This window comes from Taudactylus pleione, unplaced genomic scaffold, assembly GCF_031769625.1.
Source record: "Taudactylus pleione unplaced genomic scaffold, aTauple2 ptg000135l, whole genome shotgun sequence".
Taxonomy (NCBI): domain Eukaryota; kingdom Metazoa; phylum Chordata; class Amphibia; order Anura; family Myobatrachidae; genus Taudactylus; species Taudactylus pleione.
In genome coordinates, this window is record NW_028284537.1 from 9,357,367 (window position 1) to 9,371,326 (window position 13,960).

General features: G+C 43.4%; 1 protein-coding gene across 20 annotated transcripts in view; it reads left to right on the forward strand.

Annotated features, from left to right (window-relative positions):
* Positions 1-13,960, forward strand: part of CADPS (calcium dependent secretion activator) — a 489,445-nt gene that overhangs the window by 134,770 nt on the left and 340,715 nt on the right. The gene's annotated exons all lie outside the window — the stretch shown is intronic.

A 13,960-nucleotide genomic window follows, 5' to 3' on the forward strand; every position in this document is an offset into this window, starting at 1 on the left:
ATGATGTCATCTCCAAGCGCCACTGAAGCCGGAATGCGGTGCGCTCCAGGTCATCGTAACCCGGATCACACCATTTACACTGCAGGGTTTCACGGGTAATTCCAGTGTTAAACCCTGCAAGTTACCTGGGTTGGATTGCCGGTCACTCGACCCGGGGATCCAACCCTGTCCCCTTTTACACCAAGGAGCTACCCGGGTTAACCCTGCGTGTAAAAGGGATATGACTGACAAATCAGCTCCAACAGCAAAGTGCGTGCAGTTACTGCAATCTATTTAGACCGCATAGCCGTCTTTTACTGACACATGGGCACATAATGAAGAGCATTCATCTACTAACACATCAATGCTGAGGAACTTAAAGGTTCTTTTAAAGAACAATATTGATCTCCTGCTCAGTGAGTTTATTGGCAGCTTATAAAACTCTCTGATGAGAAACAATTAATAAAAGGAGAACAGAGCGAAACAGATTGCAAACACTTGAACGTTATTAGAAATCCTTTTCTAGGGATATATTATGCAGCTTGGAAAACAATAGATTATTATACCCTGTGCTTAGTGATGTTCAATATTTAATTGTGCTGCATTTACTGTATAATGTTTTTAACTAGTATTTTACATCATAGAAGTCTGCAGTGCTGTGTTACCAGTGATAATATATATTATATTGTATATGCCCCACCTATTACACTGTATTACATCCTCTCTTCTTATAATGTTATTTTGTAGTACTCATTATTTATAAAATAGAGAATAAGAGGTTTATAAACAGCCAGTTTTACAAACCACTGTTTCATTTGGTGACTTTATAAACCGAAAATTAGTGCACGGCGTACTTGCCTACTCGCCCCCGGACCCTGCGAGAGGCGTCCGATTTTTCGGGTAACCTCACCCCTGTACCGCCCGGAAGAGTAGGCACTTCTCCCTCTTCCTAGTAAAGTGGGCACAATTGGGAGAATTTTTTCAGGGTCAGCGGTCTGTCAGGAGGGGTCTAATGACGCAATTCTATAAAAATTGCATCATGGGGGGGGGCTTTTTGACGCTGATAGTTTGGCCCCCATCACCGCCCACCTGCATCTCTTCTTTGGGCTACTCCTGGAGAGGAATGCCTAAAAGTCGGTGAGTCTGGTGTACGGCACTTTTTTATAAAAAATATTTGACGCTTTAGATCCAGCAGCAAAACCGCAAGAAAACCTCAGAAAATATGGTAAATAGACCCCTAATCAAAAGCAATAATTGCTAAATCCTGACATTTTTACAAGACTTAAGGCTTCTGCATATTTATCATGCCCTGCAGCCTGCGGTGGCCATAGCTGGGACCTTCAAGCGAATGTACCAAGGACAGCTAGAGTATGTCTGATGCTATCACCAACTCAGACTGGTGAGGGCAGATGAAAGAAACAAGACAAATTGCTTTCTCGGTATAGTGAAGCATTTTTTCTTATTTAAAGGTTATTAATATATATATATATTTTAATTTATAATGGAATCTGCACTTGGCCAAGGCCAGGCCTCCGGTTGTGTGAACTGGCAATGCCAAAATGGGTTGTGAATGGCTGTCACTGTTAAATAGATCCGAGGTTCTTTGAGAGTCTATTTGATAGCATGTAGGACAGTGTGGGAATGCAATATTAGGGGACCTATGCAATGGTGTTTGTGCCAGTGTGCACTGAAGGGGCATGACCAGCCACCAGATCAGGTGTAACCAGCTACCATTAATAAATAGAACCCTAAACAAAACAAAAAACAAAGAAACAAAACATTTTTTGTTGTGGAGTAATAGCAGAACTGGAAGTTAAAATCGATCCCCCAGATCCACACATGCACCAGGCCCTCAGACGTCCCCAGAAGAGCAGGACAGGGGCCCCAAGAGTGATAACACAGCTTTCGGCATGGCAGCCGAGTATCGCCCTGCAGTGTCACTGTAATAAATAGGCCCCGAAATGGTTTTGTCCATGGGGTATGTATGGATACAGTGAGTAACAGATGAAGAACAGCCACTTCAGGATATTATATTGTTTGCAGTTCTAATGTTCCTGAAGAGAATGAAAAAAAAGTCTGGAAAGTGCCATAAATGAGATGATCTGTATTCAAACCCTCGCCTGCTGCTCAGCGTTCCTTCAGAATACAAAGGATGAAAATGGCAGGAACATTTATTTACTATGGTCTCTGTGCTGGAGTAATAGGCATATGTTATATAAAGGCTCTCTCATTAGCATTACCTCTGCACTGTTCCAATTTAGACAGGACAGTCCCGAACTCAGGGTTCTGACCTTCTGGTCCGAGCGGAACAGCTTTTGGGAGGAACAAAGCGAGTGACATTGAAAGTGAATAGAACTGGATGGAGCAGTTCAGAGCATGAAATGCGCTAGTCACACCCCTGTGACTCTTAGCCACATCCCCGTGATGTGCGGCCATTCCCCTCTCGTAAATAAATAGTATGCTTACCTGCAGCCAGGATGAGGGGCTCATATCTCATATTGGGCGGGATGTACTAAGCATCGCATCCGCAATGCGGTACATACGTCTCTCATCTGGTACATACCGCGGTTGATTATGGCGGTATGTACCTAGAGTATCGCAAAAGAAGGCTCACCCGATAAGAGCTGTCCTTTTGCGATGCCCCATGGACAGAGGGACTTGCGGGTTCAACATCCAGAAGTCCCCCTGGCGTCCTTCTGCGCACACGCTTAAGGACACCGGCCGCGGGGGGAGATGGGAGGGATCTGATTGGATCCCTCTCAGGGGGAGCGTCCTGGAAAGAAGCCCGTAGGCTTCTATTGGCTAAACGCCACCTGAAGATGACATTACCCACCGGGACGAAGTTGCTGTGTACATATGGAGTATTTGGTAAAACCCAGAACACTGCATTTTCAGGGGTTTTACTGAATTTTTGTGTTTAGTACATCCCTGCCCATTGTATAAGTAGAAACTTAACTCATGCTTTGTGGACTCTACAGCAGGCTTGCCTACCCTCCCGATTTGGCCGGGAGCCTCACGATTTTCGTGTGCCGCTCCCGGCCCCCCGGAAAGGCAGGCAAGCCTCCCGGAAGTCTCATACCCTCCCCACCTCCCCCCTGAAAAAAACAGAAATCCCCGCAGCGGGGGGCCCGGTGACGCGATTCGCGCAGAATCGCGTCATCGTGGCCCCGCCCCCTGCTTCACAATGCCGAAAATCACGGCATTGTGAAGAGGGGGTGGAGTCACGATGACGCGATCGTGCGGCTCCGCCCCCAGTGTGACCCAAAATGTCCGTCCCGCCCCGGCTCCGCCCCCAATGGCCGGCCCCGCCCCCCGCTATTAGCCAACAGTCAGCTCCCTCCCGGAAGGCTGGAGCTGATTGTCGGCAAGTATGCTCTACAGTAGTATTTTTTACATAGTAGTAAAGTTCCCCTGCACAGACAGATACATCACTGCCAGGCGGGGTCGGAGGAGAAGGAATACATATGCAGAACGGATTTTCTATATAACCTCCGGGGAATAGAGCAGAACGGCAGGGTCGCATGGGATGCAACTGCATCAGGAAATGACCAGCTGGCTGCGGCTGCATCCTTGTTAACAGGCTAATAATAACTAATAAATCACCCATCATCAGCAATTATAATAAGCAATCTTGCAGCACCAGACTGAGGGGCCTATTCATCAACACTAAAATAACGGCTTTAAGGACATTTTCCTTAATTACCGTTATTTTAGTATTCTTTAACACACTTAGCACAGGAGAGATCACTGATTTCTCCTGGTTAAGTCCCCCTGCATCACTTTCCACACTCCCCATACATTAGTACACTAGTACACTAGTATGGGGATGTAGAAATTATGATATTCATCAAATTCCGAAAATTATGTGTTTTCAGAATTTGATGGTGTTACTATACACCACTCTCAGGTGGCGAATAGCCGGGTTACACTTACCTGCTTTCAGCTGGGCAGGTCCTCCTCCGGCTCCCTCCGTCGCTCCCTGGTTCCTCCACCGGCTCCGGCTGCTGCTCTGACTGTATTCTCCCGGCAGAACACTGTAAATTTAAAAAAAAAAAAAATCTTCAGCAAGCCGGGTAGAAGGTCGGGGTCCGGGGTTGCAGCCTGTCGGGGTCCAGGCGGTCAGGTAGGTAGGGGAGGGGGAGGGGCGGACGGACACAGAGTTACTGCAGCTGTAATCAGTGCTGCGTATGCGCCGCTTTTGTGGATGTAACAGCACATGCGCAGCACTGATTACAGCTGCGGTAAGGTAGTGTAGAGAGGGAAAAGTATCTATTTCCTGAAAAGCTGTCGTCGCAAAAATGACAGCTTTTCGGAATACATAGTTATGGAGAGGAGGAATGATGAATTCCTCCGGCAATTAGGTAGAACTCCATGCCAGTTCTAAACCTAATTACATCCATCGATATTTTAGTGTTGATGAATAGGCCCCTGAGTGATCTGATGCACTGATGGCCTGGAGCCGTAAGAGGTATATTTACTAAAGTGCGGGTTTTTAGATATGGAGATGATTCCCATAACAACCAATCAGATTCTAGCTATTATCTTCTAGAAGGTGCTACATATATGATAAGTAGAATCTGATTGGTTGCATTGGGCAACATCTCCACTTATAAAAACCCGCACTTTAGTAAATATACCCCTAAGAGTTAATTTTAGCGCTTTGCAAGGCCAGACTCTAGTTGTGTGCACGTGGTAATCAGCCTTTCGACACGCGCATGTCCAGCAAAACTGACAGCCCTGATTCGTGTATGTGAACAAAAAATAAAGTTACATATTTTAATTATTTTCTCAAATGCATTAAAAATATTCGTTAATCCAAGAATTACTGCTGTACTTGTGTAATAGAACCCTAATCATGTGAGTTGGGACCTTCTGCATGTGCCGCAAATACATCACTTCTGGATTATATAAATGTTCTGCAGAATGTGCAACCCTTTCATAATTGTCCCCTTTTGTATCCCTGGTACATTCATTACACACACATCTATATATCTGTAAATGATAAAGGTTGTAATGTAATCTGGATAACAGAGCAGCAGGTACACAATTTCAGTGGTAAACATTTTTGAGCTATGTCTTTACGAGAACAATATGGTAATCGCCGGGTTCTGTAGAATATTCCTTTCATGCTTTTCTCGCAGCTTTGCAGTTATTTGATTGAATTTTGCTTCTTTTTCTTATCAGATTTTGTGCAGTGAAATTTGTTTTTCTGTATAATTATGCAGATTTCCTTCAGAGCTGCTGTTTTCAAGATATAAATAAAGCGACTTACATAACACTATTTCATTTATTTAAATAGGAAGAATTTTTTTTAATTATATAAGTCTAACTGAATGATCTGATGTGATGGACTTGCTCAGTGCAGTCTAGATACACTATATGCTGGTGAGATCCAGACCGGTATTTATATGTTAAAGGGCTACAGGTTATATTTATTAAAGGGTGGGAAAGCCTTAGCTTGTGTTAAGATTTGTTGGGTTTCGCTGGTGACAGTGTCCCCTTGGGAAGCCTGGGGAAGCCAATTTACATGTACCGGCGCAATCCATGTTCTTTTAACGCCATCTCAAGATTATAAATAAATTTTGCTATAATATTTAAATCTTATTTTTTTAAAAGTTTCCTTCCTTCCTTCCTTCCTTCCTTCCTTCCTTCCTTCCTTCCTTCCTTCCTTCCTTCCTTCCTTCCTTCCTTCCTTCCTTCCTTCCTTCCTTCCTTCCTTCCTTTCTTCCTCCTTTCCTTTTTCTTTTTCTGTTTCTTTTTCCTTTTCTTTTTCTTTTTCTTTTCTTTCTTCTCCATTTATTTTCATCAGTGTTTAAATGTTTTATTTACATTTTTTTAAAAAAATTGTAAACAATATATTTTATCTATTTTTTACTTAGCGCTCCAGTCTAGTATACCTGAGGGAGAGTGTCGCTCAGCTTACTCCAAGAAGCTGTGATAGATTGCAGTAAAAACATTATCCATTTTTTTAATAAATAGTCTCCTATGGTACTAAGCTGCTCGTAATAAACGGGGATAGGTGGGATCCCAGATGACATAAGAAAAACTTGCAACTGTCCCTTTAACTGACAAATTCTCCAATCAAAATTTTGGCAAGTGTTACAATTTATTGCATCGAAATTAAACATAACATTTTCAACAGCCACCTCATTAGATTTAATGTATTTGATTAGCAGTTATCAAATAAAGCTTCATTGTAAGTGTTCGTTTAAAATGGAAATGAGAAAAGCTGATGAATGTTAAAGGACAAATGATTGGAGTAGCACATGTTCCAGTGGAGGTGAAGAGCACTCGTATGACCTGTTCATTGGGAACGTTTTTTAGTATGAAACACGACTCAATAAACGGATTTTACAGAGACTAAAATAAACAGAGTTGAGCCAGTTGCATTAATTGTCCCTGTTTTCCAGGGACAGGATCAGTTTTTTTACATTTGTCCTTGAAATGTCCCTATTTTTCAATTTTGACTTACTGCACAATGTGATTGATCTTTTTCTTCATTTTATATACATTTCGTACCATCTAACTTTATTCTCTGAGCTGTATACATTTATAGTTGCTGAAAAGGAGACTTTAAAATGCAAGAAGTACACACTTTTTTAATTCAATAAGAGATAGATGCAGCAGATTAGTACCAAAGTGTTCTGGGAAAGTACTTAGAAAATATGTTAACTATCGGGAGACTTTGAGCAACAGATCTACACTTTATGCCATGTATAATATGGTACATAGGCTATCTTTGTATATCCAGTGAGGACCCCAATGGTACTATATTCAGAGGCAGGGCTGGATTTTCCAGGTGTGTTAGCAAAGTAAAGCTGAGTAGACTGAACATACTTAAGCATCATGGAATAGGTCAGTGGTTCTCAAACTCGGTCCTCAGGACCCCACACATTTTGCAGGTCACCCAGCAGGTGCACAGGTGTACTTATTACTCACTGACATATTTTAAAAGATCCACAGGTGGAGCTATATATTTCACTTTGATTCTGTGAGGAGACATGGAAAACATGCACTGTTTGGGGTCCTGAGGACCGAGTTTGAGAACCTGTGGAATAGACCAAGGGCCTGATTCATACTATTGCAGCCCTGACTGCGACTTTTTGCTGAGTCACAGTGGGGGTAATATGCAAATGCTACTTTCAGCCTTCCCCTTGTGTACTAGCGAGCACCAGAGTGTGCAATCCCTGAGACGGCCACATTCAATGCCCGTGGAACTTCCAACTCCGCCGGTTGTTCTGAACAGTCCACAATCGGAACACCATTGCAAGCACCATCGACCCCTGCACCAGCCTATGGCAGGCGTAGTGTCTCCTTCTCAACTGCATATACACACGGCCTCTGGGGCTGTGGCTCTGTGACTGAGAACACAGCAGCATTCACTGACACCTCCATAACACTCCTATAACACACCCCTGAGATGGACCTTTTTTACGCACACTTCAGGACACCTCCCAGTCACAAGCCAGGAACGCCCATGGTTTTGCCTTACCGTTCAACATGCCAGCGATCCCGTACGCAACAGCCTACACTCAGTGGAACGTATGCACCATAGTTGTTTTCAGTATTTTTTGCACCATTCACAGTAGCAAATAACTGCCCAACTTCGCCAACATTGACACTGCGTTCCGTTTGTGTCCACCTCTGAATCCAGCACTAAGGGCAAAATGTAATAGGTTGTCAGTTGTAGTAACAGTACAAACTCGCATCCTTCTCCCATTTTTTGAAGGTGTGAGTTGGTGCTGGGACTCGCAAATGTAATAGCCTTACCTTTCACTGTGTGTCTTGTCTTTATTTAAATATTTATTTGACTGTGGAACTACACGTACCAGCAGGCTCGTAATGCCCCGCATGCTCGTACTTGTGGTTCTCCAAGTACCAGCATGCGGGGGAGGCTTGCTGGGACGTGTAGTACCACAGCTAAAGACAATATTAACACTTATATTTTACACAACACATTTACTTTATCAACCCGGCACCCACCGGCCAGGGGTGTAGGGGATAGCCCCGGGCTATCAGCCTAGGCCTGGGGTGCCCTGGTGAGGGTGGCCCCTTTATTGGGGGGTCCCCACCTCCCCAGGGATCCCCGGCCTGGGCTGACTAGTGGTCAGGGGTAATGCTTTGGCCGTGGAAACCGGTGAAAGGTTTTCCCTGGTTGTGGCATTACCCCCTGCTAGAAAGAGTCCAGTGCTGGTTATGGAAATTACAGGGGACCCCTACTCGTTTTGTCCCTTTTTCCACAACCAGGACCGGTTCAGAAAAGCCCTGTGCTGGTACTTAAAGTACAGGGGCCCCCTACGCATTTTGGTCCCTGTATTTAAAAAACAAGCACAGGCTGTACAAAGCCCGGGGCTGGTTATGTTTCTGGGGAGGGGGTGCACAAAAAATTATTTTTAAATAAAAATCTAATTTCATCTGTACACACAGAAACATGCATGTATCTCATGAATATGTGCTTGTTTCTGTGTTACTCTGACCTGCTCTGGATAAACTCGCTATCCTGAAGCTGGTCTATTATTTGGTGAGTTTTGGTAAACTTTTTTTGTCCAGTTTGAAACTCGCACCCTATTACATTGGGCAAGTTGTATGTTTCAAATGTGAAAACATCTGGATGCGAATTTGTAATTGGCGAATTTTAGTAACGGCGAAAAAATGTGATTTCAAATGAACTGACCTTATTACATTGGCAAGTTGCGAAAAGGTGCGAGTTTAGCGCAAAACTCGCAATTTTCCAAAACAGACACCCTATTACATTTGGCCCTAAGTGTACAGACAAATGTTATGAGTGTGGTCAAAGCACAGCCCAAGGATCTGGCACACTTGCAGCTCGTAGAAACAAGGGGTTAAGCAACAGCGTAGTCACAACACTAAATAATAACCTAGCAATGGTTATAGGACTGGACATGCGTATTTACCCATGGGGGGCTGGGATCCAAAGTTGACTGTTGCCACAGCTGCACTCTCTCAGTTCAGTTCCACAGATGCCGAGGACTGATGTGGGTACTTCTGTCTCCTTAATTGCCTACGGGCAGTATTATTATATAGTTGCAACTCAAACCACTTTGCTAGATGGTCATAATAGGGGGCACTAATGGAAAATGGACGGCATGACTCCTTGACACTTAATATCATGGTTTAAGATGGGTCTGCAGAACAACAAATAGCATTGTTTTATATTTGGCAAGTTCCTGGTCTTAACGGAGACCTTTTTGTATTACTGGAATATCTGAATATCTGTGTTTATTCTCTTGTGTTATACGTAAATTGTATAAATAACATTAACACAAAATGTAAATTGATATAATTGTTGATTTTATTCAGTGTTCAGATGCTATGTTAACAGTTACATTATGTATATGTTGACTTCATGGTGTTTCAATAAAAAAAAAATACTGTATATAAAAAAAAAAAAGATTGGTCTGCAGGGGCCCATAGAAAAATTTCTAATTTCATAATAGTAAAGCAGGGTCATCTTTTGAGAATGTGTGTTCTGTCAACCCACATATCTCCGTGCTATGTAATCCCTGTAGTTCTGACACTGGATCCATGGAATAGTCTCCCAATAATTGTACTGGTTATTCATACAGCTCAAGAATTTAAGGTTATATAACACCCTCTATAGGATGGTATTGGTAATAACACCCCTCTAAATCCTTAAATACTTCTGCCTATTGCAGATACTGCATGGGTTTGTCTTCCATTAAAACTGCAGAGATGAGAGCAGTGAGAAATGAGCTGGAGAACTACATGCACCAGCCAGCGTAAGGTCCGGTGGACCTGTACAGTATGTGTAAGGTGCAAAGCATTTATTATAGCTGTCCTTTAAGACTGTGCTGGTGGAGAGGAGTGTGATGTAATGTAACTATATCCATAAGATTGTCATATGACTCGCCAAGTCTATGAGCAGGAGGTAGAGGGGAAGCTTGCGGTAACCATATTCTTATTCTGAAAGTCATTTGTAGACATAGGAGAGTAATAAAGAGGTATATTTTTATAAGAGAAGGTCTGGCACCCAAATTACTCAACAAGAACTGTTGCTGCATATGTCTGTACCTGTATTTATATGTGTGGCTCTTATCCCCCTTCTCAGGTATTGCCCACACCCTGGAGAGCCAGCCAGGGGCAACAGGGCACAGGGCCAGGGGCAATGGGGGTGTATCACTACATATGCACCAGAAAGTGGTCAAGAAGGCACAAGCAAAATCTAAACACTTTTATTTTATACATTTAATACATTAGTAGATTAAATAGATGCTTTACTATGGTTTGCATCAGAACATTGGTTTTTGATTTGCACTGTACCATTCACTAAACGATAAGGAATCGGTTCGATTCTCGGCAGCGGCAGCCCGACACTGGAACAGATCCCAGCAGCGGCAGCCCGAGAGCGCTGGAAATCCTGATCGTCCCTAGGTAAGTATTTACTAACCTACCCCCCTAACCCTCCCTTAGGGGTGCCTAACCCTAACCACCCCCCCAAGTGCCTAGCCCTAATCCCCCCTCTAAGTGCCTAAACCTAACCCCCCCTTCCCCGCTGCCTAAACCTAAGTTCCCCGGGGGGGGTGCCTAACCCTAACCTTCCCTGGGGGTGCCTAACCCTCCCTCCCCCTAGCCTAAACCTAAGTCCCCCCCGGGTGTCCTTAATCTAACCCTCCTCCCCCCCGCGGCTGTCCACTCGCGGCTCCCCGCATCCCTTCGATCGGGATGCCGGGCGCCAGTCTCCCGGCGTCGGTGAAATGAGCGGTGTCTACATCTAGACGCCGGGCATTTCACCCTCGCCGGGATATGACAGTCAGGAAGCCGGCTGACGGTATAATGTCAGCCGGCTTCCCGATTGCATCCCAACACAAATATTCGAAACATCCTAGGTGCACATTTGTAAGCCGCAGTGACAGACACAACTGCAGATTTACAATAGAGTTGCAGACAGAATTTTTCTGCCTGTAATGTGGAATTGTGAGATCTAGGACCTGGAAACTTATTTTCCATTCCTTTGTGCAGTCACTGATCTCTTGTTTCTTAAAAGAAAGTACCAGGTGCTGTAAATAAAGGCAGATAATCTACATGAAGAGAATATTTTGAATGCAGACGCTGGGGAAACTCATGAATACTTCATGTTGGGATTTTTTGAAAGAGTTCTGTCATCTAAATGGTAAAAAGGAACAAATCGCTCATAGTGTATCTGTCACCTAATTTGTGCTTCAAGCGGCTGCCTTAATGATGTCCTTAGTTCCTAACAAATTCATTGGCTGCATCAGCTGTAGTGGCATTTTTTTTTTTTTTGCATAATTTTTAAGTTTTATAACTGGTTCCGGGAACAGTAAGAAGTCAGTAAACTATTTCAGAATTTAATAAAAATAGGGTCTGGAGACTAAGGGGTTTATGTAATAGGATGCGAGTTGTGTAAAGTGACGCAGATTTGGTTGATCTCGGCTTCGGATATAAAGTGGCAATAATTTAAAAGACAAAATGAGGTTGGTTTTGCCTTTTAAATTATTGCTCCTTTAAATCTGCAACCAAAATGGCCAAAATAACACTGCTTCATATAACGTGCACCTTCTTACATAAGCCCCTAAATCTTGTGTCAACTTGTAACCTTAGGTGAGAAGCAGTGCCTCTTTGCTGAGTACCGGTATCTTTTTTTTTTCATACATTTTCCCATCCATGGTACACTTTATATGTACCTCCCAACTGTCCCAATTTTGGCGGGAAAGTACGGATTTGCTTACCTCAAAATTGTCAGAGTGTGTCCCAAAAGTGTGCATTGTGGGAAAGCTGAGGGAGGTGTTTGGCAAATTGGAGGCTAAATGTTGGGCGTATACTTTATAAGAAATAATCAATTACTACTGGAACTGTTACAGACAATTGGATAATTCCCAACCACTCCTTTCGCCAACCCCCCCCCCCCCTGAAAAAAGGCCCAAATATTGAATATAATTACCAGAGACTTTTTAAGCAAGTGATTTTAAGCATGTTACTGGCAATAACAGATGAGCCAAGTTTCAGAGGAATGCTGCATGACTTGTATATTATAGTGGAACAAGCCAATTCCCTCAGGTGATACAATCTTTGAATATTGTTCTGTGGAACGTTCATTTCGTACTTTCTCTGAAATTCCACACAAAACAATAGTCTGTAAATCGAGCTGAGACAATGATGCTCCATTAATTCTGCTCTGAGGTGTGGTTGGGGTGGCAGTAAGGATAGGACTGACACAGCAAAGCAATGCAAGATTAATAAATACAGCAGCTTCAATTCATACAATTGATCTGCTGGCGGAACTCTTAAACCTAACTTCCGTCAGAGAAACCTGCAAAATTCCTATGTGGAGTGATGCAAACATTACATGGATTAGTTCTGAATTTCGAAAGAACAATGGTCACTACATTTGCCAAAATGACACGTCCATTGGTCTTGATTATTCTCCTCATTAATAAATATTTATTGACTATTTATTAATAAATTAGATAAACTAGCGAGAATGACCAAATTAGATTAATTGTTATTAGTATTAAATTGAGTATTTTAGTTATTTCTGCATTAGATTGTGTTTTGTTTCATAAAAGCTGTTAACGTAGAACCTACTAGCATCATAGGTGGAAGCTCACTACATTTTACTGTCAGATCTGTTTATATATACATAGTAGGCATTCTGGATACACGTCTACTTACAATGTTTTTACATATTTGAATGGGATGTAGTCAGGATACCGGCGGGCGCTTTCCCGCCTGCTGATATCGCAACGCCTATCATTAGCCCCACTACTAAATCCCAAGCATGTAGCCGTGGGGGTGGGAATGGTTAGCTTTAGGGACCCCCGGGGGGACTTAGGGTTAGGCACCCCTGCGGGAGGGTTATGGTAGGGAAAGGGCGGGTTAGGGTTAGGCACCACTACTGGGGGGTTAGGGATAGGCACTCCCCAGGAGGGTTAGGTTTAGGGTGCGGGGAGGGGGGGTTAGGTTTAGGCACTAACGGGGGGAGGTTAGGGTTAGGCACTAGGGGAGGAGGTTAGGGTTAGGCACCCCTAAGGGAGGGTTGGGGGGGGAGGGGTGGGTTAGAATACTCACCTGCTGCTGTCAGGATTCCAACCCGTCGGCCTACCACTGTCGGTATGTAGCTGCCGGCATTACATACCGATTTCATTTGAATAGTTCCCACTAGGTGTAGCGCTGTGGAAACCTCCCATCTCTTCATTTGGGCACTAACAGCTACATTGAAAGAAAAGAGCGCCTTGCTCACAAGCTTAAAAATCTATAGAATAATGTGTGGTTGAGTGTTATATATTGCTTATCGGACTAGCCCAGTGGTTCCCAAACTGTGTGCATGGCACCCTGGGGTGCCTTGAGGCACTTGCAGGGGTGCCACAGGTTGGTGGTACAGAACCAAATCAAATTATTTATGGTTAATGTGACAGGCAAATCCAGTGCTGGTGGCTACCAAACATAAAATAAGTGGCCAAACACAATCCTGTCCACCAACACCACTTAACTTAACTGAACGTAAGGAGGACATCATTTAACAGTTGTTTCACTTTTTTTTTTTTTAATAAGAAACTTGTGGCCTAGGGTGCTGTGAAAAAGATACTGAAATTCTAGTGCGCCGTGATTCAAGAAAGTTTGGGAACCAGTGGTCTAGCCACAATTTTACAAGTGTAACAAAATGATTTGTGGGCTATATGGATTCAGTCACAGCAATGTTGGTATAGGGTCAAAGGGTTGAGTTTAGAAAGAGAACACATGTAATTTTTGTGTGAACTGTGTGGAGAGGTGGTACATAATAGAGTTAGAGAAGAATACAAGGTCGGTAATCGGGTAGAATAGCCTAGGGAGGTTAAGAGACGCTGAGGAATTTGATAAGCTTGTTTGAAGAGGTGAGTTTTCAGAGAAGGCTTGTAGGTGTGGAGTCTACAATAATCCGTGGGACGGCATTCTACAGTGTGAAGGGGCGAGTTGGGAGATATTTTGATATTAGTGAAGTGAT